The sequence below is a fragment of the Dioscorea cayenensis genome, unplaced genomic scaffold, assembly GCF_009730915.1.
Source record: "Dioscorea cayenensis subsp. rotundata cultivar TDr96_F1 unplaced genomic scaffold, TDr96_F1_v2_PseudoChromosome.rev07_lg8_w22 25.fasta BLBR01000533.1, whole genome shotgun sequence".
In the NCBI taxonomy this organism is placed as follows: domain Eukaryota; kingdom Viridiplantae; phylum Streptophyta; class Magnoliopsida; order Dioscoreales; family Dioscoreaceae; genus Dioscorea; species Dioscorea cayenensis.
Genome location: NW_024086924.1, coordinates 136,957 through 160,586, shown reverse-complemented (window position 1 = coordinate 160,586; position 23,630 = coordinate 136,957). Strand labels below are relative to the sequence as shown.

Genomic DNA, 23,630 nt, shown 5'->3' with positions numbered 1-23,630 from the left:
TCTCACGCCTCACACCAAATATGGTTGCATAGAGTCTAGGGAATACGGAGATAGGAAACACTCAATCGGAAGGGAAAGGGGGCACTCCACTATCTCATGACTCACCCTCTCAACCCTCTTTAACCTTGAAGTTCTAACTCTAATGGAGACCTCTCTCTCATCAAAGTAACAAATCATGCAAATCCAATCAACCACAAGGATTAATAAAACAAGCAAGCAATGGGAACACAAGATTAAAACTCAAATCAACTCGGATTTAATAGAAATATAAAGCAAATCAATACAAAAACATAGATCCTAGGGTTCACATGCCCAAATACCTACTAGGGTTTAGCCCTCCATGGAGCAAGTTATAAAACAATGGTGAATACAATGAAAAGCAATGAAAACCATGAAGAAAAACCCCCTTAAATTCGTGATGATGGCCTTGATGGGTCGCCCAATGTCTTGAAGAATCCTTCTCCAAAGCTAGGTCGCCGAAGGCTCCCTCTATGCTATGATGGAGAGAAGATCGATCAAAGTTGGTGATGGACTCCCCCAAATATCGCCAAAGATCTCCTCCAAAACCCTAGCCGCCTTGCCTTCAAAGTGCTCGCCAAAAGCCACGCAAAAAGTCTCCAAAGAATAGGGCAAATAACCTATTTAAAGCCCAAAACCACGCCATCACGCGTGCCCCTCACGCACCCATGTGGATTTACCACGCCCATGAGGGTCGTCAGGAATTTCACGCCGTGAACAATACTTTACTACGCAGATTTTCATGTAAAAACGCAGCTCCAAACACTCTTTCTATTGAGGCCACATGTCCGGATCATACGTCCATGTGGTAGGCTCTCAAGACTTTTCTTCATCGATCGCGATCTTTGAAAGGTCTTGTAATTTTCACAAAGAGAAAGAACATGAAGATGTGGGTCGCCTTTTGTGCCCTTCCAACTAGTGAATCGACTTGAATCCTATTGGAAGTTGGCACACATTTCCAATCTGCTAATGAACTCCTCCTCGTGTCTTGGTCCTTGAATTGAATAAGAACTCCCAACATTATGTCTCTTATAGCCCTGTCTTTTGCTTCCTTTTACTCTTCAAGGCATTCGCAACCTATATGCATAAAAGAACACCAAATACACAATATAAGACATAAACCATGATAAAAATGATGCTCAATGCATGTAAAACATATATAAAAATATGCCTACTCAAGCATTTATCAGTCTTGCACTTGAAGCATAAGTCCTAAGGGGAGTATTGTCCAAGTACCCCACTTCTATCGATTGCCTTATCTCTCAATTACTTGTGCCTCTTATACTTGTTCCTTTTATTTTTGTTTATATCACAATACATATGTTGTAATCTCGTGACGTAATTTGGTCATTCTTCCTGGAGGGAAATAATGGGCAAAGAATGCTTCGACAAGCTATTCCCAAGTCCTGATAGATGCTTGAGGAAAATGCTAAAGCCACCATTTAGCTCTTCCTTTTAATGGAAATAGGAATAAGCGGAGTCTAATAGCATCGTCAGAAATGTTGTTGATCTTAAGCATGTCAAATACCTCGAGGAATCCCCCAATATAATTATTGGGATCCTCGTCCGATAATCCATGAAAATATACTGCATTCTGAACCATCTGTACAAATGCAGGTTTAAGATCAAAGTTGTTTGCTATAACTGGTGCATGCACTATACTTGATTAAGAATCGTCAAGAGTGGAGAGGACATAGTCTGAAAGGGTCTTATGTTGGTTCCCTTGATCTACTATAGTGTCCAGTTGCTCTCCCTCAACACTCACCGTCAAAGATCCTGTCTCATTTAGTAAGGTTGTTCTCAATTTAGTTCCAATCACTCTCTCTGCACTGCTCTTGCCTTTTGTCAGTCTTGGTGCTTTGCCCTTTAGTGGCATACATTGAAAGCAAACAAAAGAAAAAAATTAGAAAACAATCAAAGAGAAAAAGAATATAAATAAATAGGGAAAAAAATAGCTAAAGTGATAAATATTCAAATGTTCTTAATATCATCAATCTTCCCCAGTAACGGTGTCAAAAACTTTATAGGGACACAAGTGTATGTGCCGATCACGTAATAAAGTGTGTGTGAGTGCAAAGTATCGGTCCACAAGGCGGAAAGTGAAAATTAGTAATAACTCTAGATCCAAAAAATAGCCTAAATAGTGGAGTGCTTGTGTGTGAACAAGAGAAAAATAAGACAAGAAAATACGGGAAACAATAGGAAGGAAAAATCAAGGAAGAAAGCGATGTTCAGGCATAGTATCACTCTAGGGTTGTTGAGTGCAGGACAATGGTCGTCTAAACATGCAATCCTATTTAAACTGAGAGGTTTCCAGAATTATACTATACCCCACTTTCTCAAATGAAGAGTAACTAAATAGGTGCAGAGCTGATACAGACATCCACACAATCCCATTAACACTCAATGAAACCTCATTGTCAGCTAATGACTATCTCTTAAGTAGATAATCTCCCCCTAGATAATCTTCCCATAAAGAGATTACCCCTCAACATGTTCTCTCCTAAAATCCACTCCACATAATTACAAAGAGCATGGAGATTGTCAACAACTCACTTAGGAGAATTGAGGGAGACGAAGTCTCCAAAGTACGTTATACCCAAGCTTATTCACAATTCCCTCTAAAATCACGTACCTATGCTAGGTGGGTATTTCTACTCATCACATAGCACATCAAACATGACACCTAAGGCTTTCACCCAATTAGCAGCCAAGCATTTAAACAAGCAATTAGATTCAAATAGATGTGATTACAACTATGAAATTAATCAAAGGTTCAAACATCCCACAACCAAAGTCATAGAAATAAACCGTAGAGTTCAACTACGCCCAAACATTTACAAATTAGCCATCCATTAATGAAGGGCAAACATTCAAGATATAAAGAATAGAGGTCAACATAAGATCTATGAAAACCTCCTTGTTAAATCCTAGGATTAGGAGTCGTCGAGGTAGCTTCCACCAACATTGTCATGTTGACCTCGACGGCTGCGACCTTCAATTCTCTTCAATGTTAGGCTAAATCCCTCTCCAAATCTTGCCTAAGATGCTAGAGATTTGGCCCTTTTTCTTCCTCAACCTTGCCTCCAAAAATCACCCCCATAGAAAGATAGAATAAAGAATGCCCTATAAATCCTCATAAGTTCTATTTATACCCGACTACTTATGAGCTACTTACGGGTGAAGTACTAGGCCATAAGGGAGCTAGGGAAGATTATCGCAAGCCTTATGGGATGACTTACCGTCATAAGCCCTATCCATAAGGTTTTCTAATTTCATTAATGTCCTACTTATGGTTATATACGCTGGACCATAAGCATCACTGTTCGCTTCTTGCGACTACTCTTACAAGCATATGCTGCGGTAGTAAGCTCCTCAAGATGGTCTTTGGGTATCCTTATGAGCGTAAGCCTTTCCAGTAAGGTTCTCTAGCTTAGCTCTAAATCCTTCTTACAAGCATAATCATGCCCGCATGGTCTTCTAGAATAGACTTACAGCTGTAAGGATGACCGTAAGCTGCCTGTAAGCCACCCAGTTTGCCTTGTCCTTAATACAATGATGCTGAGAGAGCTCTGAACTCATCATTTACGGCCTAGAATATTTCCTTTGGCTCTCTCTCATCTTTAAACACTGCCCTATGCCTGTTAATACAAAACACACAATATTTAGCATCGAATTCCATATTGGGATTCTAATGCATGCCAATTGAGTGTACAAATTGATATAAAATATATGTGCATTGTACACTCATCATTTACCTACAACCTCTTTTTATAAAGTATGCTCACTGGAATTTTTCACAAATCCTTGGTTCATAAAATACTCATCAATCTTCCTATTCCAGGCTCTAGGTGCTTGTTTTAATCCATATAAAGCTCTGTGCAGCTTGTAAACAGAAGCTTCTTTTCCTGCAACTTCAAATTCTCTAGGCTTCTCCACAAAAATCTCTTCTTTCAATTCACCATTTAAGAAAGCTAATTTTACATCCAACTGATAAACAAACTAATTATTTGTTGTAGCCAACGCTAATAATAATCTGACAACTTCCATTCTAGCAACTGGTGCAAAAATTTCATCATAATCTACACCATATTCCTGTATATATCCCTTTGTAACCAATTTAGCTTTATATTTTTGAATCTTACCAACTAGTGTATATCTGGTTCTATACACCCATTTTACCACAATTGCCTTTCTTCCTTCTGGTAATTCACACAAACTCCATGTTTGATTTCTTTCTATAGAATTAACCTCTTCTAGAATTGTCTCCCTCCAATGAATACACTGAATTACTTCATCATAAGTGCGTGGATCTATTACAGCTAGAGCAAAGGAGCAACTTCATATAGCACTTATAAGGTTCTTACTTTTAGTGTTGATGATTCATCAATGCCAAAGTCACTTTCTGAATCTATTTGTCTCATAGGAAAATTATTTTCACTACTACTACCTGTTAAATATGAACCAACTGATCCATTATTTTTTGAACTTCCTATAGATGTATCTATTCTCCTTTCTCGTAGTATAATTGTATTAGGTAAAGTTTATTTCACTGCTTGCCAATGCCAATTTTCAATTTTAATAAACTTCACATCTCTATCGATCAAAACCTTCTCAGGTTTGGGTATATAAATTCTAAATGTCTTTGCATCTGTACAATATCCAATGAAAATTCCCTTTATAGCTCTATTATCAAGTTTTTGCAATTTTCGCATAGGCATATGAACTAGGGGCTCACATCCAAACACCCTTAGATATGACACTTTTGGTTTCACCCCAAACCAAACCTCATGTGGTGGGTTTTTCCGAACAATATAGGTTGGCGAAATATTGGATATATAAGCAGCAGTAAGAATTGCATCTGCCCAGAATTTCTTTAGCAATTCACAAGCTTTTAACATACTCCTTGCTTTCTCCACCAAGGTCCTATTTTTTCTCTCTGCAATTCCATTTGGCTGAGGTATATAAGGGGTTGTTAGCTCATGCTTTATACCTTTTTGCTCACAAAACTCTTGAAATTCTTTGGATACAAATTCTCCACCTCTATATGTCTTGAGAAACTTCAACTTTTACCCAGATTGCCTTTCAACTAATGACAAAAATTTTTGAAAACAACTGAACACCACATGTTTGAACTTCAGGATATACACCTAGCTCATTCGTGAGAAATCATCTACAAATAACAAAAAAAATACTTACCTTCTTCACTTCAAGCAAACCAACAACTATATTTTGTTATGCTAACACTTCCTAGCCTTGAAAATTCAAATACCCATATCTCTTTTGCCATACCACTGTTAAATCTTCATCTTTCATTGACAAATTCACTTGAGCATCACTGGAGAATTCAACTAGATATAAATAATTCCCACTTCTCCGAACATGTCAATAAAATTTTGCCAATGTCTACAACCTGAATCACACAGTCATTGTTACAAAAATTCACATCATAGCATCATTTAATTAACAGACCCATAATGAGTAAATTATGTGCCAAAGATAGTACAAATTGAACACCATAAATTAATTTAATTACACCTCCACCGACATTAATTGCAATAGAACCTTTGCCAAGAACGTCAACCTCCTTATTATTACCCAATATGACTTTATGCCTCAATGTTTCATCCAAGTTATGAAACAATTCTCTTCTACCAGTCATATAACTAGAGCTACCACTATACAACAACCAAATAGAAGAACTATGAACTTATTCTCCATTATGCACCATGAATTAACTCCCATAATCACTTGCACTTGGATTATTGGATGAACTAGATCCCTCATCTGAATTTCTATCTTGAGAAGACCAATAATTTTATTGATAATGCCCAAACTTTTTCCATTTGGATCACTGTATATTCTGCAAACCTCCGCTACTAAATTTATGACTAAATTATCTTTGACCTCTACTAAACCTCCCAAATGGCCATGGACCACCTTTGCCACCTTCCTCTCATCCCGTCACCTCTTGAATCTCCTTGAATCACAAAAGCTTCATGTTTCTCAAAAAATTGGTTAAATCTAGCTTCATGAGCTTGTAATGAACCACTCAATTTATCTAATGACACCTTTGACATGTCTCTTGCTTCTTCAATTGAAGTTACTATACATACAAACCTTCATGATTGATTTCTCATCACTTTTAACACCACCTCTACATCCTTTAGCTTACTTTCCATTCCTTTCATTTGATTAACCACTGCCAACACCCTGGGAATGTAATGTTGGACTGTTTCTTTCTCTTTCATCTGTAACAAATCAAATTGTTGCCTCAATGTTTTTTGTCTCACTTAAACCATTCTTGAAGTGCCTTGATTTTCATTTTTTATGTGGTCAGATTCTTCTTTTGCCATGTCAAACCTCACTATCCTGTGAAGAATAGTCTTATTAATAGCTTGTTGCAACAAGAACAACGCCTTTGCAACATCTTCTAAATCCCTCTTTGTTGGCTTCTCCTTACTAATACCCTCTTCAAAAATCTTCCACAACCTCTGAGATCTAAAAAATGTTCTCATCTTGTAATTCCAATGTTCATAACCCTCTGCTTTGAACATCGGTAGTAAGGAATGTGAAATATCTGGTGTAGTAGCAGATGCAGAATTTGATGCCATTTCTTCTTTGATTTGCAACCTCTCTTCAAACAACCAAAACTCCAAAAGAAAAAAAAAACCCCCAAGACAAAAATCCTCTAAAACACCCTCACAACACAAAAAATATTTTTCCAGCACAAATCAGCCACAAGAACTTCATCACACCACATGAAAATCGACACTCAACTCTCACAACACCATAACTCATCTCAACAGCATCACCTCACAACGAAAACTTCCCAGAACCAGCACAATATTCACCTCGGAGCTATAATACCATTGTTAACAAGCTTAATACCCAAGGAACATTTTTGTAGAAGAAAGCCGAGACTGAAACTTCATAGATTTAACAGGAAAAATAGACAAAGTTCACTACTTCTTACTCAGAAATAGAAAAAAAAATAAAAAAAATAGACTAACTCTTTACAAGACTAATCTAGATGAGTTACTATTACACGTGTCTAAACCTAAACATCTTACCCGCTTAAGTTCCCACTCAGCATCCTTACCTTGAACTAAAGACAACATCTTGATGATATCATTTGAGCCATCGATCATCTAAGCTTACACTTTTATTGCAGCTACCTCGAACTAATGTGTTCCTCTTAATCAGCAAATCTCCACCATTGATTTCCCCCTATCTTACAATCAACTAAATTGACTGAATTTCAAATCCTCTTCAAAACACCTACAAACCAAAACACTTGCAAAACTAACAGAGCACCCACATTCATATCAGCAAACACATCTATTAACTGCTTTTCACTACAACAAAAAAGACTTATTATGACATTTTTAAAGTAACATTTTTGGCAAATATCATTGTAAACCATTGTTAAGACGCTTGCTTTGGCCTATGTAAAAAATGTCATAATTCAATATGCCTTTAATTTCATCATTGTATTAATTTATTATGACATATTTTATAATGCCATTTGAAGTTAGGATAGATATAGGACATTGAAAGAAATGTCGGTAGAACATTATTTGTTACGATGCTACAAGAAATAAAATTAAATAGTGCAAAAGACCAAAAGTTAAGTGTTTGTCATGATATAAAGTAAATATCTTGATTTTTCTTTATTTCATAGTATTTTTCAGAATTTTTTTCTTGTAATATTATTTAAATATTTAACTTGTTATTTATTTTGGTAGATGATTGAAAGTTGATAAATTTTTTAATTAGTTTTTGTTATAAAAACAAGTATGAGAATTTAATTAATCTAATCCTATGGTTTGAGAATATTTTTTAAAAGAAAAAAAAAGAAGAAGATTGAATTTAATTGGGATGAGATCTCCAAAATATCCCTTTTTTGTTGAAAATTATAATATGGCTTGGTTTTTCTCCTTGCCGACAGTGATGATGGGGTAGTTGTCATATGATGGGGTGGTCATGGGCATGGATCTAAGGCTTCAATCCTTGATATTGCCTTTGTGTTTTTTTATCTAATCCTAGTTTTGTTGAAGTTTACAATTTGTCCTATTTTTAATTTTTATTTTTATAGGGTTCTTGCTATACTTGATGAGACACACATAGCTTTGGTGAAGTTGTACAATTTGCCCCTTATATAATTTTTTATTTTTTATAGTGTTCTTGTTACAATTATGACACACACATAGCTTTGTTGAAGTTTTATATTTCATTTTTTTTTTCTAAGTTAAATTATTTAATAGTTTTTATTATAGTTATGACACACATACATAAACTGTGACAAATTATCTATTCTTCTTCAATATAAAAATAGTTTATTTGCATTCTTTTTTATGCAAATTGTATATCTTCCAAGTAGTTTTTTTTTTTGTATTTCAAATTAGTATTATTAATTCCAATATATCATATATGTTTATATTTAATTTAATTTAACTTTTATTGTTATATTACCTTAATTTCATTAAATATAAAAATTATTATAGGCCGGAGATGCTGGAAGTAGTCTTCATCCTCAATAAGCCACTAGTCCTCAATTTCATTATAGCGATAATGATCTGATACGATTTTTATAATATCATCTCATTACATTTTCAAATGGTTAAAATTATAAATTGTATTATTTAGTTATCGCTTTTCCTTTATTAATTGATTTAGATAGACTTTAATGTATTTGTATATTTTATTTTGTAGATAAGTGATCACCATGATAAATTTAAAGCCAATTCTATGGATTGAAGCCTTAAGTTTATTATAGCTTGAAAGCTATTTTTAAAAGATTTGTAGATCATGTTGGCATTATTTTAATTATTTTTAAATTGTTAAAATTATAAATTGTATTATTTATTTAACACTTTTCTTTATTAACTGATTTAGATAATTATTGATGTATTTGTATATTTCATTTTGCAGATAAGAGATCACCATGATAAATTTAAAGCCAAATCTATGGACTGAAACCTAAGCTTTATTATAATGTTTGAATGCTATTTTTTAAAGATTTGTAGATCATGTTGACATTATTTTAATTATTTTTTAATTGTTAATTATAAATTATATTATTTATTTGGCTTTTTTTCTTTATTAATTGATTTAGATAACACTGATGTGTTTGTATATTTTATTTTGGAGATAAGAGATCACTATGATAAATTTAAAGCCAATTCTACAGAAAGAAGCCTTAGCTTAATTATAATGTTTGAAAGTTATTTTTAAAGATTTGTACATCATGTTGACATTATTTCAATTAGTGTTTTAGTGCTACATTGGATTTTTAAATTTTTTATGAATAATTTTTATTACTATTTTGTTAAATTTTGCAAACTAATTTTATAGACTTTAGATTATATCTCATATTTTTTAATTAAATCATATATAAATATTGTTTAAATTAGTATTGTGAAAAATTATACAATATTTTTACAACATTTGCGAATGTTACATTTTATTGACATCCACAAATACTATAAAGTTAAAACAATATTTATGAAATGTCCATATATAAGACTTTTAAGAGACACTTAACAAATGTTACCAAATAATTCTCATACCAACATTTATAAATGATATTTAATTTTAAAATTAGATAAGATGAATAACTTTTACAAACATTTACAAATAGCGTCTTAAATTGGTATTCATAATTGCTATTATGTTAAACCAATATTTATGAAACGTTGATATAAGTCATTTAAGAGACCTTTAACAAATGTTACTATATAATCTATATAACAACAATTATAAATATTTGAATATTTCAAAATTATTGTCATAGAAACTTGTGGCGACATCTGCAAATGTTGTACAAAAAAAATTAAAAAGTGTCGCTCAGGCCATATACAAATGTAGGAATAAAATCCATATTGAGACTATTTACAAATATTGAGAAAATATCACAATAAATGTTGCCATATGTGATAACTGTCTAAATGTAGATGTTTTCATGCATATATCGTATTCACTTTGCATGTATTTTGTGAGGTTTGATGCCCGTTTTGCGCTTAATCGTCTATTATTTGCTTTGTAGGGCACAAGGAAGCCATGGAGAACAAGAAGATATCATTTGGGTGAAAAGAGAAGAAAACAGGAATTTCATACTACCCCCATACTACCCAGTATGGGGGCCGTATGCACCCCGTATGGATCGCGAATCTAGGATTTTCGGGTGCTATACGACCCCCATACGACCCGTATGCCTCAGGGGTTATAAATACCAACTTTTAGGGCAGAAAAAGGGGACTTTTGGCTGGCCCTTTTCTTGGCCGACTTTGGGAGAGCACTTGGGAGTTTTTGGGCGACCTTGGGGAGGAGAAGAAGGGCAAGGAAGCTAGAAGATCATCCAAGCCCAAGGTCCAAGACTCTCAAGGCAAAAAGGCAACATCATTCAAGTGGAGATCTACCACAATTTGAAGAAAGGAGACCCACGGCTAGAGGAAGCATCATTTGGCACTCCTTTGGCTGGGAAAGTGTCATTCGGCACATTCTTCACCTCCTCCTTCACCATTTCATCTAGGGAGTGTCATTTATGCTTTTGTTTCATGTTTTGCTTGTTTGTATTGCTTGTTGTGAGATGATGACACACTAGACCCCCAAGGCCAGCAGGTGTTGGTGAACCTTGGGGGGTTTTATCATGTATGTTGGATGATAACTTGTTAATTCCATGCTTGGGTAATTTTGAGATCTAGTCCATTGTTTTCATGCTAAGTGCTACACTAAGGAGAAATCCATAGCTCTTTTATGAGTGATGCATGTAGATGTGACTTGCTCGCATGTATTAGATCATGAATGGATTAGAAGGGGATACTTGTATCATCACGCCGAGAAATTGGCTGTTTGGTAGCCCTCCATGTAGGTTTAATCCAAAGAAGAGTAGGTTTATTACTAAGTAAGATTTCCTCGTACTTAATGCAATCGTAGGAATGTAGATTTGGAAGAAATTCCTATCTATGTTTGTATGGGATTAGGGTTCAATCTCCGAGAAATTGGGGTTGTTCTAATCTTGGAATCTCATGGTCCATGTTTACCCTTGCATCTTTAGATTATCATTCATGTTGCATGATAACCCGTCAAGGAGATCCACATCCATAGGCCTTTGCATTATATTGAATTTCTTGCTTGCTCATTGATTGTGCTCTCTAATTTGTTCATAACCCTGTTTTAGTTTTAATTACTTTTAGTAGAGTAAAAATCCATCATTTGAGATCTTAGGCTAAATAATAGCTCGAGAAGGAGTAATAGGAGATCCTTAGCCCCGTGGAATATGATCCTCGTGTCTTCACATGAGGTATTACTTGGCGATCCCGTACATTTGCGTGGAAGCAATCAAGTTTTTGGCGCCGTTGCCGGGGACTTTTAAGGAATTCTAGGAAACTTTTAGATTATTACTCTATCCATTTCATTCTTTACTCATTTTTTTTATTATTTGTTGTTATTTTTTTCTTTTCCCTTTGATCTTAACTTTCTATCATCTTTCTTGGTTTTGCAAGGTACTCGTGCATGACACGCTCAAATCCATCGACATTGATTACACCGGATAGTGAAATTGAAAGAACTTTGCATCAGAGATTGAGATAGGTTGGTGAAGGATCGGGTACACAGAAACATTGAAATTGAGGATAGAGAGTCTTCAATCATGGGTCGAAGAGCGACGCACTCTATCCGAGTATGAAAGACCCCAATTCACGGGAGATGAGTTTAGTGTTCAAGCACCGATCCGTGGCATCCAACAACTTTTGAAATTAAAGCTAGTACAATCGGCATGGTCCAGAAACTCGGTTCAATTCAATGGTCTCGCGAAATGAAGATGCACATGACCATCTTTCCCGGTTCCTCCAAATTTGCTCCACATTTCAAGATTAATGGGGCTGTCCGATGATGCGATCCGTTTGAGACTATTTCCCATTCAGCTTTGAGAGACGGAGCTTATCGTTGGCTTACATCTTTGTCTCCGGGGATCTATTAAAACATGGAAGGATATGGTTGAGAAGTTCCTTGGGAGATACTTTCCGCCAAGCAAAGCGGCGAAGTTGAGGCAAGAAATTTCAGCCTTTAAACAAGGGGAGTCCGAGACATTGTTTGAAGCCTATGAAAGATTCAAGGATCTCCTTAGAAGGTGCCCCCACCATGGTTTTGCCTCATGGATGCGAGTACAAATAATTTATAATGGGCTGAATTATGCTACTCGCCAACTCATTGATGCCGCAGCGGGTGGTTCCCTTAGCAACAAGTATCCCGATGAGGCCGAGCAATTACTTGAGTCTATGGCAAGCAATGAATCACATTGGGCCTCAAGAGGATCTACACAAAAGACTGCTGGGCTTTACGAAGTTAGTAGCAATGATGCCTTGGCCGCAAAGGTTGATGTGTTGACTCGGAAGCTTGATCTTCTCATGGGCAGTAGTTCGAGGTCAGAATCAATGATGAATTGTAGCACTTGTGGTGGTGGGCATGATGCAGCCCAATGTCCAATTGCTAGCTCCTCGCTTTGCGTCCCATTGAGAATGTTGACTATATTGGAGGGCAACGAAGTCAAGGGAACCCGTGATAGCTCAACTTTACAATCCGGGGTGGAAGAACCACCCAAATTTTTTTCATGGAACCAAGGCCAACAACAACAAAGAGGTGCACCATCTCAAGGATCTCAATTCCAACAACCGGCCTTTGAGAGGAAGTTTTCTATCGAAAGAGGTCCTTGCCAAGTTCATGCTTAGTACTAATGACGAGTTCAATAGCCTAACCAAAGTAGCATGGATGCACAATTTGGCAAGGTGAATGCTCACTCACTCAAAGACGCCTGACAGTTCACCGAGATAGGTTCTATTTTGAGAAACCTCCAAGCTTCGTGAAGTCACTTGAGCATCGAGTAGGGGGAACTCGCAGAGGCAAATTCTGAACGTCCCCTAGGGTGTCTTCCAAGTAACACGGAAGAAAATCCAAGGGAGCACTTAAAGGCCATTGCTCTTAGAAGCGGGAGGCAAGTGGAGACAAGGGTCGAAGTTGACCCAAGTGTCAAGAAAAAGTGGGGTAGCCTCCGGGGAAGACCCCAAGCTAGTTGAAGGAAGTAGTGAAGACAAAGAAATCAAGGAAAAATATGACAAGGCCCAAACAACAAAGACAATCGGAATCATCCGAATACAAGCCTCCAATCCCCTATCCAACAAGATTAAAGCATGACAAGGAGGATATTCATTTCAAAAAATTTGTCAACAACTTCAAACAACTTCACTTGAACATCCCGATAGTTGAAGCGTTGACTCAAATGTTGAAATATGCCAAGTTCTTAAAAGAGCTTCTCACAAACAAGAGAAAGTTGGAGGAAGAGGGCACGGTTGCATTTACGGGGAATTGCTCGGCCATTCTAGAAAAGAAGCTCCCACAAAAGTTGAAAGATCCGGGAAACTTCATTATCCCGTTCATGCTTGAAGGTGGAATCCAAGAAAATGCTCTAGCGGATTCGGGGGCTGGCATAAACGTCATGCCCTACACCATGTATTTAAAACTTGGCTTGGATGAGTTGAGGCCCACGAGGATGACCTTACAATTGGCGGATCAATCAACAAGAAAACCTCGTGGGATTGTCGAAGATGTAATTGTCCGAGTGGACAAATTTGTTTTTCCGGTGGATTTTGTCATCATGGACATAGATGAAGATGTGGAGATACCACTGATTCTTGGCCGACCATTCCTCAGCACCTCAGGTGCCTTGATTGACTTGAAAGGAGGAAAGTTAACGTTAAGAGTCAGAGTAGAGGAAGTGGTGTACACTTTGCCGGCCGCCATGAAACATTCTTTAGATCATGATGACACACTTTACTTTGTTGATGAAACTAATAGATTGATTTCTGATTGTGTGCAGGAGGTGCTCTCTATAAATCCCTTGGATGAATACTTGGGAGAGTTGGAGAATGAAAAACAAGGAGAGCCTCGCCAACATCCTCAAATTCATAATTTGAAGCAACCAAAAGAGAGGGTGTCCTGCACTAATGCTAAGGAAAAAGAAAAAAAAGAGTCATTTGTCAAGAAGATGTGGAGGGAGATTCATGGGAGAAAGAAGAAAGGTAACAAGCTTCATCACCCCACTTCTCATAGGGGAAAGGTAAATTTTTAACCCCTCTCTACTCATGAACAAGTTGAGGTCTTTTCAATGTTGTCACTGAATTTACCGTGACGAAACAATGATATAAAGGAAACCAGGGGTGGCATCAAACTCTTTGAACCCCCATGAGGTAAGGAATGAGGTACGTCAGGCTCGTGATGTTAAAACAAGCGCTTCTTGGGAGGCAACCCAAGTGTTTGGTGGTGTTTGGTTGCATTTTTCGTATTCTAGGTCTAGTTCATTTCAATTCTCATATTTCTTAATCTTGTTTTACTTTTGAATAATTTCATGCTCACACACTTGGCGTAGTGCTCTCATTGTTTTAATTGTGGTATGGTTGTGCAACTTCTTGAGAAACTCATATTTAGGTGTTAATTCATGCACTAGATCGTCGTTTTGTTCAATTCATTCATTTTTGGAGGAGTCTTCGAGCTTGCTATATCCTTTTTTTCATCATTTGGGGGCAGGTTTTCGAAGTTTTAATTGATTCTAATTGGTATATGACCTTACTGGGCCGTATGGTGGCCGTCTGAGACGAGCACAAAGGCTCTGTGCCGTCGCAAACGGGCCCCCATACAGCCCCCATACGGGGCCGTCTGCAACGGGAGAACCCTCGGCCGAGAGGGCCTTTTGGCCCATACGGCCCCCATACGGGGTCGTATGGGGGCCCATGTATGGGGCCCCCCATTTAGTCTCTCTCCATCTCTAATCTCTCTCTCTCTCTCTCTCTTCCATTCTCTTCTTTTCTCTCTTTTTTTCCACCGATTTTCTCTCTTCATTCTCACTCAATTCTTGACCAAATCTCTTCATTTTTCTTCCTAAATCCTCTCCTCATCCATTTGAGACGTCGATCTAGTGGTTTTCCCTGACAAGGTCCCTTTGCTTATATCCCGCAAGTGCACGGGCTTGTCGAAGTAATAATCCCGGGTGAGCGGGGTTGAATCCAAAGGGAGTAGGGATTGAAAATACTTAATTTGATTCCTAGCTATGTGGAATATCAATAGTGATAAGTGTGAAATTGATTCAATTCTCAACAATAAAAATAACAAGTGAAAGTGCAAAAGTAAGAAGAGGGTAAGGCAATCGATAAAGAATGGGGTACTCGGATAATGCTTCACCTAGGATGATCGCTTCAAGTGCAAGAACTCTCTATTATGCTTCCTAATCAATGCAATGGTGAGTCGTGGAAATCCTTACATACATAGTCCCAAATCTAAGGTCAACTATGCCTAACTCTATACATGTCCCGGAGAAGAAATCGAACAATCTCAACACCTCGCACTCGCATAGAGTTGCAATGAGCTCTAGGGATTCCAAGTGATAAATCTCTTCCTAAATATAGACCTACCCCTTTGGTCCAGGTGGAAGGTCCCTAGCCACAATTAACCCCTAGATACTAAAATCCTCTCAACGCTTCACTCCATTGCACGCGCAACTAGGCCCCAGCGGAGGTTCATCCCTTAGACCATTCACTCCATTATGGCCGCAGAAAACTCGAGGAACAGAGGTAGAATCTATCACGTCGGAGGGGAAAGTGGACGCTCCTGTACCTCTCGACTCACCCTCTCAACCCTCTCCAACCTAGCTTTGTCTAACGCTAGTGGTGTGTCACTCACTCACAAGGTTACCAACAAGAACTCTCAACCCTAGTGTTACTCTAGGGGAAATGTTCATACAATCAAGCATTCAAGGTTGGAACTCACAATAAACATCAATTTATTGAAAGCATAATAAAGAAGTTCAATGAAACGAATACATCCTAGGGTTCACAATCATCCAAGTACCAACTAGGGGTTTAGCTCTCCATGGAGCTTAGTACAATCAAAGAAATCGAATGTAAAAGCAATGAATCCATAAAGAAACCCCCTCGATGGTCGTGTCGATGGTCTTGTGGAAAGTCCTCTACTCGTCGTCCAAGGATTCCTTCGTCCGGTATAGGATACGCCTCGATGGAAGCTCCCCTACCAACCTTCTTCCTAATGGAATCATGATGTCGGAGCCGTAGAACCTCTCCAAAACCCTGGCCAATACCCCTCGAAACCCTAGCCGAAACTCTCTCACAAGTTGGGGAAAAGATGGAGAAAAGAATACCAAAATCGGGGCTGAATCGGCTTTAAATAGGGCTGGAATCGGGCAACTCCACGGGCATGGACGATACACGTGCCCGTGCGGAATTTCCACATGGGTGTGGATAATTTCCACACACCCATGTGGATTCTCTGTTTCTCTGATTTCTCGGCCGGCTGTGACCAGTGTTGCTACAGTAATTGCTACAGTGTTGCTATACTCTAGCATCTCCAAATAGATGTGCTCAAGCGTGACTGTCTTTGCGCCCCTCCAAATAGATGTGCTCACTCGAATGCGAGGAGGTTGGCACACACTCTAGCATCTCACACCTGACCTATGTCTTCGCGTTTGAACCTTAACAAGATCTCCTCCAAAATAGGTGCATTATGATCCACATTGGCCCATTTTCTTCATACTCGGCCTCACAACCCTACCTGCGTAAAAGTAACATAAAAACACACATATTAATGTAGAAAACTGAGGAAAGTAATGCTCAACATAAGGAATGAACGCTTCGCATTCATATCGCACAAGCACTTATCAAACTCCCCCACACTTAAGCTTTTGCTTGTCCTCAAGAAAACATTAAAACATTCTGTGCATCCGTGAAGAAAATATTGAAAGTGCTTGGCCTTAGGTTCACCAAAGTATACAAAAGATAGCATTCTACAAGTAAGGGAAATTTCAACACTAAATACGAAAAATCAATGCTCTAGCTAAAAACATGAACCAAGAAGGATAACAAACCCGAATTTCGTGTAAGTGTGTGAACTCACTCAAAACACCCCAAGTTATACTCCTCAAAGTTCTAAGTGCAAGGGACTTATTTATCTACACAAGTGATAAAAATTTTAAAAGATGGTAGTAGCTTCACACATCCTCTAAGGTAGCCCTTTCGAAAGCGGCCGCTAAGGTGGCTTTCACACTTTTGAGGTGGTAGCTCTTTCTACCCGGGTGGTAGCTTTCACTCATCCCTATGAGATAGCTCTTTCTCTCATTAGGGGCATAACTAGTATCCGACTTGTGAGAGTAGCTTCATACTTCATAGGTGGTAGCTCTTTCCGCCCAACAATTCAAATAAACAATAAAAACTATTTTTGTTCCTTCTTTTTCATTTTCATTTTTCTTTTTTATAATTTAGCACAAGAAAAATAAACCTAACTAGTGCCTTTTAACATCGAACATGAGTTTCCAATAGAGTTCAAAGAGTGAGTAGTGCACTAAGTGTAAATCGGGCAAAAAAATTCCTAAAAAAATTCAAGCAAGAACTAGAGCATGAAAAACATTCAATGTTAACAATTTTTCCTAAACTTAAGAATACAATCATTGCAACTAGGGTGAACCGCCATTGGCTATGTGAGCATATATCAATCAAGAACAATAGAAATGATGTGTGCATTATGAAACTCCCCCCCACGCTTAAGTTGTACATTGTCCTCAATGTACACATGCAAGCTCACTCATAATGTATATCAATGAAAAATATATGTGGGAGAAGTAATCAAAACAATACTCCCCTGACTCCTAGTGTTGCGTTTGATGGAGCTAATTCATTGGGAGTAGTGTTCCAACGGGTTGTGAAGCTCGCACGGCCAAGTGCCAAAGCACCTTGGCCGTGCCCATGATTAAGTCTCAATTTCCAAGAAGACAAGACCATCTGCACACATACACGAGGGGGTTCAGTGAAGCTCAAGAAAAACAAAAATAACTCTAGTGTATAAAAGATGAAGCAATGAATACAACTCGATAATGCAAAATAACATAAAATCAGAAGGAAAGTCCTTTCTGAGTGAACAAGTCTAAAAATAAGAAAATAAGATAAAGTAAAATGCATGAAAGTAAAGAAGAAGAAGTCAAGTGTCGGTGCTGCGCTCAGGCTCCTGTGCTGCTGCTGCGGAAGTGGAAGCACATGGTGGGTCTTCTGGTGCTGGAGGAGCTGACGGTCCGAGTCTCAGGAGATCTCGAAGGAAATCGAATCGGGCCATAAGATCTGTGTACTGAGTCAACTGCATAGCCCGGAGCTCCGCTATCTCAGTCCGAATCTCTCTAACATTGGTTTCCAGCCTCTCAATACGGTCATAGGCTCGAGTACCCGGTGCTATAGAAGATGGAGGATGCTGCTGGATACCCCCCGCAGTATTTCCTTCACTCCTGGTGGTCTCAGCAGTAGCTGTAGTGAGAATGTAAGTCCCTGGCCCAAACCTCCGTACCAACCCCATCATCCTGATCGTATCTAATGCAAGAGGGGTGGGTACAACTGTCCTCTCAGCTCCACGTAGAGCGTTGCCCAAACCCATTCCCAGAATGAGTCTGGTGATATAAGGGCCAGTAAATAGTAGACCCACTCTCGTCGAATGGTCCTGGTACTGCAAAACATCTGCTAAAATGCATCCTAAGTGAAGTGGTACATTGCGGGCCATGGAGTATAAGAAAAGCAGATCCAGCCTGGTCAAAACGGCTGTGTTATCTGCTCGACCTGACACGGATCTACTGATGACTGCGTGTACGTATCTGTAACTGAACTGGGATAAACTAAAGGCCTTTGACAATCCCGGTTCGTACTCTCCATGTCCACACAAAATCCTGTACGCATGATAAGGGGTGACTGACACTGGAAAGTCCACTGGTAGTCGGCCATACTCCACGGTACTTGTATAGGCGCCATCGTACAGGCCCGTTCTAATCGAAAACTCAGTGATGCTCATGGAGAATGGATGTCCGAATGCCTGAAACTGTATCGCCTCTGTAGTGTCGACTCTCCCATGCAGCAATCGAATCTCAAAGGACGCTAAAACCTCTAGCGTCAGTGCGTGGTAAGCTGGCTCACTAATCGTCAACAGCCTCCTCCAGCTTTCCACTGCTAACATCTCATCAATCTCATTAATCAACTTGTCCCCCTGATGAATATCTCGAAGCACTTGTACATCCGCGAAGCAAGTCTGACCAAACCCAAGTGGTGAAAGTCTCTTGAAGTGAGCCTGATGCTCGGGATTCGACAATTCCACATGTACCGGTTCGGGTGAAGTGAGACTTAGGCGCTTCACTTCGTTCTTCTTTGCGCGAGGTGCCATATCTGTAGTACAAAAGAAGAAACAATCAAAAATCTCAGAAACAATATACTGCAGAAATCCACACGGGCCTGTGGAAATTACCCACGCCCGTGTGGAACTGCAGAGCAAGAAACTTCCGCACGGGTGTACAACAAAACTTAACAATTCACTTTAAAATCACTTCAAATGCATACTACTCATCCTTCATGCATGAAAACCCGCATTTAAAAGTATTCAATCCGTGAAAAACCATACTTGGCGAAGAAGAGAGAATAAAAGGATTACCGAAAAGATGAATATGAACACGTCTGAAATTCGGTAAGATTAGCGAAGAAAATTCCTCCAAATAATGACGAAAGGTTGGAAAGATAATCGGGAACCATTTTCCGGCGACTGGAGATGAAGAATGAGACGGATCACAGGGTTTTTAAGGAGAAAATCGTGTCTCTAGAAATTCTGTGTACTCCCACGGGCATGTGGAAATTACACACGCCCGTGTGCCTCACTTCGAGAGCGCCACAGGGGTGTACATACATCCCTGTGCTTTCTCGGGAAAACGCTCCTTTGACTCTGAATGATATCACACGGGCGTGCGGAAAATATCCACGCCCGTGCGCCCGACCTACAGGGGAGGATGCATGCCCCTGTGGCTTCCCGGATCATCCGAGAAAAATATCAAGTCTAACACACGCCCGTGCGCCAATTCCCCACGGGCGTGGTTATTCACATGCCCCAACTCACAGGGGGCAGCCGCACGCCCCTGTGTTTTCTCGGGATAGAGGGAGCAACCTACAGAGTTTCGCACGGGCGTGCGAAAATTACCCACGCCCGTGGGTGATTCACAAGGTTGCCCACAGGGGTGAGTCCACGCCCCTATGTGCTCTCGGGAAAAATTGCCCAACTCTGCAGGAAATTCACATGCCCATGCGGAAATTACCCACGGGCGTGCGCCAGTTGCATGGTCGTCCACAGGGGCAGCCGCACGCCCCTGTTCCTTCTCTGGATGAGCTCACAGTAAACAAACACGGGCGTGCGGAAATTCCACACGCCCGTGTGTTTTCTCTGGATGACTTAGAAAAACCTGCAGGCTTTGTAGAATTAATCAGAACATGTCCACACACTCAGAGCCTGCTCTATTATGCAAAATTTACCAGAGGAAAACACAATATAAAACTCAAATGACCAAACTTCACCAACTCACAACAAAACCAACAATGAATTCTTTTAAAGATCCACAATAAAATCGCAGCACAAGCACTCAAAAATTGAAACACCAACACTTAACAATTTATTCATGCAAACAAACTAAACTAAAAGGTACGAAAACAATAAACACTTGGGTTGCCTCCCAAGAAGCGCTTGTTTAATGTCACTAAGCTTGACGTATCTTTTCTTACCTCACTGGGGTTCATGAATGAAGGTTGCCCTCTTACCCATAACTTGAAAGCATGATGAGCAAAGTCTCTTGAGGGTAGAGGGTGTACTAGCGGGCTTCGGACCACCAAGCAATTGTTCATCCAACTCCCTTGGCTCATGTACGTCTCCAACAGTCTTGGGGCATTTTCGGTGGCGTCTTCGAGCCCTCTTCATTTTTCGGAGCACCATCTTCAAGATTCCCGGGGTAGATGTTTCCTCTCCAGTCGAACCAAGCATCAGTACTTCTTTATTGCTCTCCTCTTGGTCGAACAAACCTTCATACGGATCCGGGTTGAACATTTCCTGTATATATTCATCAACAATCTCATCAGTAGTGTCTAGAAAATAGAAAGTGTCATCAAAATCGAGATAATGCCGCATGGCTTAAGCAAGGCGGTAAGTGAGCTTATCGTCTCCGACTCTCAATGTGAGCTCTCCGCCGTCCATGTCAATCAATGCTATGGAAGTCCGCAAGAACGGTCTCCCAAGTATCAAGGGTACCTCTGCATTCTCATCGACATCTAGCACTACAAAGTCAATAGGAAAAATATACTTGTCCACCTTGACAAGCACGTCTTCAATGATGCCTCTCGGATGTCGTACCGTTCGGTCCGCCAATTGTAAAGTCATCCGAGTAGGCCTAGGCTCACCCAAACCTAGCTTTTGGAAAAATGTTTATGACATGACATTGATACTCGCTCCTGAATCTGCCAATGCCATTTCCTCACCTACGTTGCTGATGTTACACGGGATAATGAAGCTTCTCGGGTCCTTCTTCTTGTTCGGCATGTTCTTTTGTAACACCGCCGAACATGAAGCATCAAGCACCACTGAAGCACTCTCCTCCAATTTCCTCTTGTTGGTCAATAGATCTTTAAGGAACTTCGCATACTTAGGCATTTGAGTCAAAGCCTCAACAAAAGGAATGTTGATGTGGAGTTGCTTGAACAAACTCAGGAACTTCTTATACTATTCATCCCCTTGGTCATTCTTCAATCTAGAGGGATAAGGGATTCTTGGCTTGAAAGGTGGGGGTGCCACCTCTTTCTCCTTGCTTGCTCCCTTGTCAACCTCTACGACCTCGGGTGCATGTTCTTTCGGCTTCTCACTCGGAAGCCTCCCTTCAACCTCACGACCGCTTCTCAAAGTGATCGCCTTCACATGTTCTCTCGGGTTGGTTTCCGTGTTGCTTGGTAAACTCCCATGTGGCCTTTCGAAAAGAGATTTCGCAATTTGCCCCATTTGATTTTCAAGGTTGTGCAAGGAGGCGGTGTGATTGTGAAGTGTAGCCTCGACTGATTCAAACCTTGTATTTGCCGATTGAACAAATCTAGCCAAGTGCTTCTCCAAATCCGTCATTCGGGTTTCCAAGCCAGAAATTCTGTTTTCCACTTAAGGGGCTTGTTGTTGTTGTTGGAACCCCGATGGCCCCATGGTCTTCTGTGGTCCTTGATTACTCCATGAAAAGTTGGGATGATTCTTCCAACCTGAATTGTAGGTGTTGTTGTATGGATTCCCTTGAGGTCTCATTCCATTACCTACAAAGTCGACATTCTCAACTGAAGAAACATCACCAATGACGATTGGGCAATCGGAGGGAGCATGTCCTCCACCACAACCGGTGCAATTGGTTACGGCCGCAACTCTATTCGAAGCTATAAGATCTAGCTTCTTACTTAAACTCTCCACTTGGGCCGCCAATGAAGTTACCGCATCAATTTCATGGAGACCGGCCACCTTTTTCTTCTCCCTCGCGTTCCACTGGTAGCTATTTAACCCCATTTGCTCAATCAATTGATGAGCCTCGTCGGGGGTCTTGCTACCTAAGGTACCTCCTGCCGCCGCATCCAAGAGTTATCTTGTACCTACATTCAACCCATTGTAGATGGTTTGAACAATCATCCACTCCGAAAATCCGTGTTGCGAACACTTGCGCAGAAGTTCCTTGAACCATTCCCACGTCTCAAATAGAGACTCCAATTCCAATTGCATAAAGGATGAGATCTCATTCCTAAGCTTGGCTGATTTTCCAGGAGGGAAATAACGTGCTAGAAAAGCTTCTACCATCTCCTCCCATGTAGTGATTGATGCCCTAGGCAATGAGTGTAGCCATTGCTTTGCTTTCCCCTTTAAGGAAAATGGGAAGGCTCTCAATTTGATGGCATCATCCGTCACACCATTGATCTTCAGCATGTCACACACCTCGAGAAAGCTCTCTATGTGACTGTTTGGATCCTCATCGGCCAAACTGTTGAATTGTGCGGACTGCTGCAGCATATGGATAAATGCCGGCTTTAGCTCGAAATTCTGAGCTGTAATTGGGGGATGCACAATACTCGATTATGTCCCCAACAATGAAGGTCTGGCATAATCAGATAGTGTACGTTGTTGCTCATTCTGTTCCGCCATGTTGTCAGATCCTTCTACTTCCAAATCAGCTGGACTAGGCTGTTCTTGTACAGGTTCTTTCCCTTTCCTTTGAAGTGTACGTTCAAGCTTAGGGTCTCCTTCAATCAATATTGATGGATTCCCTCGGGTCATAACCTGGAGCTGTACCAAAGAAAAAGAAAAAGAAAATCAAAAAAATGATAGAATAAGAAGATATGGAATAGAATGTGGGGTGAAATAGCTAAGAAAACAAAGTGCAAAGTATCTCTAAACGCCTAGCTCCCCAACAACGGCGCCAAAAACTTGACAAGGTCCCCTTGCTTATATCCCGCAAGTGCACGGGCTTGTCGAAGTAATAATCCCGGGTGAGCGGGGTCGAATCCACAGGGAGTAGGGAGTGAAAATACTTAATTTGATTCTTAGCTATGTGGAATATCAATAGTGATAAGTGTGAAATTGATTCAATTCTCAACAATAAAAACAACAAGTGAAAGAGCAAAAGTAAGAAGAGGGTAAGGCAATCGATAAAGAATGGGGTACTCGGATAATGCTTTACCTAGGATGATCGCTTCAAG

General features: G+C 39.7%; 2 non-coding genes across 2 annotated transcripts; one reads left to right on the top strand and one right to left on the bottom strand.

Moving 5' to 3' along the window:
- Positions 1 to 12,062: 12,062 nt before the first annotated feature.
- Positions 12,063 to 12,169, bottom strand: LOC120254615. Its single transcript, XR_005534678.1, has one exon. It is a non-coding gene; the product is annotated as a small nucleolar RNA R71 (small nucleolar RNA).
- Positions 12,170 to 22,579: 10,410 nt separating this feature from the next.
- Positions 22,580 to 22,686, top strand: LOC120254618. Its single transcript, XR_005534681.1, has one exon. It is a non-coding gene; the product is annotated as a small nucleolar RNA R71 (small nucleolar RNA).
- Positions 22,687 to 23,630: the final 944 nt, after the last annotated feature.